This window comes from Rhipicephalus sanguineus, chromosome 1 (assembly GCF_013339695.2).
Source record: "Rhipicephalus sanguineus isolate Rsan-2018 chromosome 1, BIME_Rsan_1.4, whole genome shotgun sequence".
Lineage (NCBI taxonomy): Eukaryota > Metazoa > Arthropoda > Arachnida > Ixodida > Ixodidae > Rhipicephalus > Rhipicephalus sanguineus.
This window is the reverse complement of record NC_051176.1, coordinates 177,746,185-177,752,308: the sequence shown is the minus strand read 5'-3', so window position 1 is coordinate 177,752,308 and position 6,124 is coordinate 177,746,185.

Below are 6,124 nucleotides of genomic sequence, written 5' to 3'. Positions count from 1 at the left end.
TAGGAGCACTGAGCGAGTAGCTGCTTTTACGCCGCACTTTAAACCAAGTCTTTCGAGGTGGATCAAAGCCTTTGCGTAATTTTAGTAGTTGTGTCCATATCGTGGGCTTACCACGCACGTTGACTACACTGGCGTGTAAAGGGTAGCTCACTGTCTGACGTAACACCGGCAGTCGCGTTACAGCACAGACGCCACTTCTATCGAAACAAAGTACAAGCAGCGTTCATTGGCGTATGCCTGCGGGGACTAGCAATACTAGACTATAACTTGTTGAGTCATGGGATTAAATATATGAGTATGATTGCTACATTAAAATAAGCAAATATAACAAACGGTATGCCTTTCTCCTGCCCAATCCACGTAAAATGTCTTATAAAGTTTTCATTGTCTATTTTCGCTGTCCTGGGTTGAGATAGACTGTGAATCACCTGTGGCGCGTACCCGCATATCATGGGCCGTCGTATGCGGATATGTGCCACACGTGACTTTCCGAGAGGGTTTCATGACAACGCACACAGGCATGTCATGTTATTCATGTCATGACCTGGCATTCATGTTCGTCATACACTCATACCCTCCTGTGCCAATTTTGGTATATACGATCCAGGAAGCGATTGTTGGAACGCACTGCGAGGCCGAGCTGGGCGAGCAGGTCGCGCAAGCGAAGTAAGCCACTCGCGTCCCAAACAACAACTGAACTTTTATTTCCTTTGAAGTGCACGAAAAAAAGTCACGTGGTTCCTCGCGCTTGCGCTGTTGGCCTTCGCGCGCACACAGAAGCACACATTCGCGCACACACAGAAGCACACCTTTGCGCACCCTCAGAAGCGCCGTTTCACGGCGCTACACGATCATGAGAGTACCCAGACGTAGGCGGCTAGAGAGATAGACAGACAGAGAGAAGCGGTCAAAGTGCCTGTTGGTTCCCAAAGAAATGCTTCGCGTTTAATAAACGTTTGTTCTCCGTCTCTCTCTCTTTAGCAGAGATCTGCCGGTGTTCGTTCGTAGGAGCCGTTCAAATTGAGAGTGGAGCTGCGCTTCCTAATGTTCTATAGAGAGCTGTTGGTGATGCCGGGGTCCAGTTACTTGCTCCCAAAGGTCCGTTTGGGGAAGCCCAAGCAACTTTATAGCCTTTCTAAAGCGTTGCTCTACCTGTTCTAATTTGTGACTGAATGAGGTACTTCTGACGTGGCAGACTGCACGTTACCTTGCTAGCGACCACGGCTCAACTTATCTTCTTCCTGAGGTCTTGTGTTCTCTGTAAGCCTGGTGATCAGGCGAGTCACCTGGACCGTAGCTGCAGATGGGAGTCTGAGCGTGTGGTCTGCTTTGGGGTTAGATTATAGCCCCATGTCCTGTATTCGCAAGGTCTGGACTTCTGGAATAGCAGAATGTTTCTGCTTTCTGGGTAAACCTAAAATTAAAAATGATGGCAGCACATCCAATGTGCCCCATTGGAAATTACATACAGCGAAGCGTCTGTTAGCAGCATATTGATGTCGTTGCCGACTGGTGCGACGCTTCCATCGCTCCACTTTCTGTTGCTCTGAGCGAAGCCTAATGCGCATTTATTGCAACCAACCCTGTTGGGGTTCAAAAATTCAAGCTGGCTTTCTGCGCCATTTGTTTCGAGTATCCGGCCTCTTCTTGAAGGCGCACATGGGAGCACCCACGCGGCTGAAGACGCCCAGGCAGGCAGCAGCACAAAGGCCGAGCGAGGCCACATCCTCTATTGTGAGTTGCCATTGGATTAAAGATTAATGTTAACGCGCGATTCTATATACGGGGGCTGACGTTCCTGCTTCTCCTTTTGCATTTTCTTTCTCTGATCATACCCTATTGGCTTGGCGAATATTTGTCACGCCGATTGAAATCAGAGGTCATTAAAAATCACCATGACTATTGTCATGCGGATGTACCTCCTCCTCCACCTTACTCCCCTTTCCCCTCGCGCACATACACGAAACGCCTTCTCTGTCGCGCGAAGAACAAATGGGCGAAAGATGTGACGCATGGCTAAGAATCTCCCTGCATGCCAAGTTGGCTGTGATTGTGGAAAAGCAAATATACTGTTTATGATTGTTATTAGAAACTAACATGGTAATTCTGCTGCCCACACCGATATTCCCACGCGCGCCTCTTTTTATATTTTTATGCAACCGGTCCGTTGCACGTATAACCACTGCCTTGAGCAAACCGCGCCCGAGTGTTTGGGAACCTTCCAGATTATTTTAGAATCTTCTGATAAGCTCGAGCGCGAAACGAGAACAGTAGAGTTTATTCTGGAACTAACGCAGCCACGAACGATAAGGCTGGAATATTCGATGCCGCATATATAAATGCCGACGCGCCGTAGCGCGGCTCAGATTACCGACGACAGTGCTTGCCGCTATCGGTGTACAACGTGTATTGCTTGTGCTTTTCATTTCCTGGGCACAAGTTCACCCGAATAAAGAGTTTCGTCTTCAACACGCCGACTATACTGCCTTCTTCAACGTCACCACCACGTGACAATATATACACGATACGCAAGTGCCTGATCAACTGCGGTGGTGTGTATTGGGTCTGCTGTTGGCCCCGTTCCCTGTGACATTTTCCTCATTCGCGTCGATAGAAAATTTTCAGAACTTCTATATCAGGGACCACCGAACACATCTGTCGCTATGGGACGATTATTTAGAACTGCACGAATAAAGATAACTACAACCTGAGGGTCATTAATGTACTCAAGATTTTTCGAGAGAATTCCTGTGGCCTCACGTTCACAATATAGTTTGTACATAACAACATCCTTCAGTTTTTGGATGCTAGGTTCCTCTTTAAGGCTGAACACTTGTGCTGGTGTTGCAGCCCACGAGCCAAGAAACCGTCACTGATTACGCCTCAAGCCATTCAAAAGTAATCAAGAATGCGTTAGCGTTTTCTTCCCTTAGATCTTCGTTGCTCAGATCATGTTGGCACGAGGTTCTTCCCAGCTTTCAAGATCAGATAAAGAGGCTGGGCACGCCGCCCATGTTTTGAACACGGTTTGTGGCAAACTCATCTCAGTAATAAACGGCACAGAGAGGAGCCTTAAAATCTTGGAAGGCGGCCCAAAAAAGCTCGCAGTCCTTCCGTATGTAACATAGGATTTCCCACGGCCTGAAAAACGTAGAAGGGAGGTTTGGTGTCGCTACTGTGTTCACGACACCTAACAAGCTTTCCAAGTTGTGCTCACAACTTCGAAAGATGGCGGAATCCTGCAGTGCGTAGAGTGCACGAAGGTGCCAGATAAGGCACTCTGAAGACTGCCGTTCATGCAAAACGGGAGTGGTGTTCAGATTCCATTCAGCTACGGCAGATCTTACGTTGGACAATCTGGAAGATGCATCAATACTAGGCTGAGAGAACACGACTCCGCGGGGTCGTGTTCGCACACATCTAGTTGTCTGTTGCACTCCTTGCGGCTGCACCGTGTTCTGTGGCTGCACCCTATTCTTCGCAGACACAAAAATTATTTCGACAGCTAGAAAAGCAAGAATTAAACAAGGAAGCGGAAGCCTTCCATATAAGAAATGTGGAAAAGAATTCTGTAAGATGAGGCGTTTATCACAATTTCCGACAAGGAATTCACTTCTTTGCGAAGCACGTGCGTAACCACCGTCACAGATGTGTGACGTCGGGTTAGTTTGCCAGCATCAAGCTTCACAATAAATTAAGGTGTGTTAGTTCTAACATGATGTAGGTTATTGTTTTTTTCAATGCTTTTTTTGTGGTTGGTGGTGGTTTCTGTAGAGGCATTCGAGTCCACCGCCAGGGTGCATATGTGTTCATGAAGATATCAGTGTATTTCGTTTTTTAAATGCGAAGCATTTCTTAGCGAACCTCAGGCACTTTGGCAGTTTCTATCTACGTATCTATGTATCCATCTAGCCGCCTACGTCTGAACGCTGTCCTGGTCGTCTCCATAACTTGTAACATACCAAAATTGGCATAGCAGGGGATCAGTGAATGACGCACACGATTCACTGGTCATGACTTGAATAAAGCAAAACACAGCTATCGCTGCGTCATGAAATCCTTTCCCTCAGTCACGTGTGGCAAATACCCGCATACCACAATTCATGTTATGCTGGGATGTGTCACAGGTGATTCACAGTCTCAATCAACACATTAACGGCGAACATACACATTAAAACGCAAGGCAAGTAAGGGATCTGGAGACAGAACATCCCTGGAAGACGCTCGACTGCCATCCACTCGTCCTCATGGTCCGAATGACACAGTGTTCTCTTCATTTCACATGAGGCTGGGCGATGGCCTCATGCTGACCGAGGATGACGTCAGATTGATTGAGAGCCGCTTTGTGACACGCGAAGAAGCCGCCGCTAAGTGCCCTGACGGATGCGGCTATACTGCAGCAATGCGGACGTCGACCGCTATAACGCACGTTGCCTCGACGCTGCGGACAACGTGTTATGTCATCTCGCATGCGATAACATATCTGGCTATAAGAACGAGCAGGTACACAGGGATGCCCTCACCAAGGTGGCCAACATGAACGCAAGCGACATGGTTAGCCTGCCAGCCTCAATTTAACTGAGCATCGGCAAGCCGTACATGATCACGCCCAACGTCGACGTAAGCGACGGCCTCGTTAATGAAAACATGGGCACTGTTACGACCGGGTATTTGGCTCCATCCCACCGCTGCCACCAGTTGTTACGAGGGGCGTCGTTGGCCGACGCGGATTCAGGGGGTAGCGTGGAGCTGAGCGGCGGGAGTCGTACCGCAGGCCCAGGGATGTCCAGAACAGCAGGAAGCCGAGGCAGAGAGACCGGCGTTGAGGAAAACTTAACAGACGTTTATTTACAACATCATAGAGGACAGGATCGTCAGAACGACATCTAGTCCGATCGATCCGTCCCGAGCAGACGCTCTGCTGCAGCCTGACCACAAGGGGGGTCCTGACCCCCCTTGTGGTCAGGCTGGGGGGTGACACCCCTTGCAAGTGTCCCCCCTTGAGAATTATCTTTCGGACGTCATATTTGAATTTCTTGAACGTCATACTTGAATTTGAATTAAGGATTGCGCACTTTCCGTAAAGCCAACTCTGAAATATGAAACCCTTCCAATAAACAGAAACGAAGTACAAGAGTGAAAGCTGTTTGTCATTTCATAAAGTACTGCAGAGCTCGAGCTTTCTGGAATGCTACGGTTACTTCAGACGTGCCTCAAATGTTTATTACGCTGAAGTTTGAAATGGATAATAAAGGCTTCCGCGGTCATTCATTTACGTCGACGATTTGTTGGAAGCCATTCACAATGAAGTATAAATGCGATTGCTCGAACATGATTGTATTATTTTAATAAAAACTGCCGGTTAACATAAAATTGCTTTACAAGAAAGTTTCCTGGGGCAAATCGTGGGAGGCCTTTTATAACAGGTTTAAACGATGGAGAATAGAGAAGGGAGAAAGAAAAGTTGTGGCTTTACGCGTGATCGCACACAAATTCTTCTGTTCAGTCTACACAAATGACGATGGAAAACAACCAAATTTTGCGATTTCTCAGGACGTACCTAAAATTTCTGACTTAATGATAACTGAAGAGGGTGTTTTATCACTGCTGCTTAAAATCGATATAAAGAAATCACCAGGAATTGATTGCATACCGAACGCATTTCTAGTAACGTATGCAGAATGGTGCTCAAAGTATTCATCTATTATATTCAAAAAAACATTGTCCACTGCAGAACTCCCGAGAGATTGGAAGCGCGCGAAAGTTGTTCCGATCCCTAAGGCGGAAAATCCTTCACTAATTACGTCATACATACCAATATCTTTACTTTGTACCTGCTCAAAAATGCTAGAACATATTATTTTTACGCACTTGTCAAACTTTCTGCAACAAAATAAATTGATTGATTGCCGACAACATGGTTTCCGTAAGGGAATGTCGACGGTTACCCAACTCCTTGAGACAATACACGAGTTTGCCTCAGCCTTAGATAAACAGAGTCAAATCGATATAATTTTTTTGGACTTCCAGAAGGCATTTGATCGCGTCTCGCACCATAAGCTTTTGTTAAAATTAAAACCCATATTACAAAATAACTCACTTTTGTCATGGATAGAGTCATACT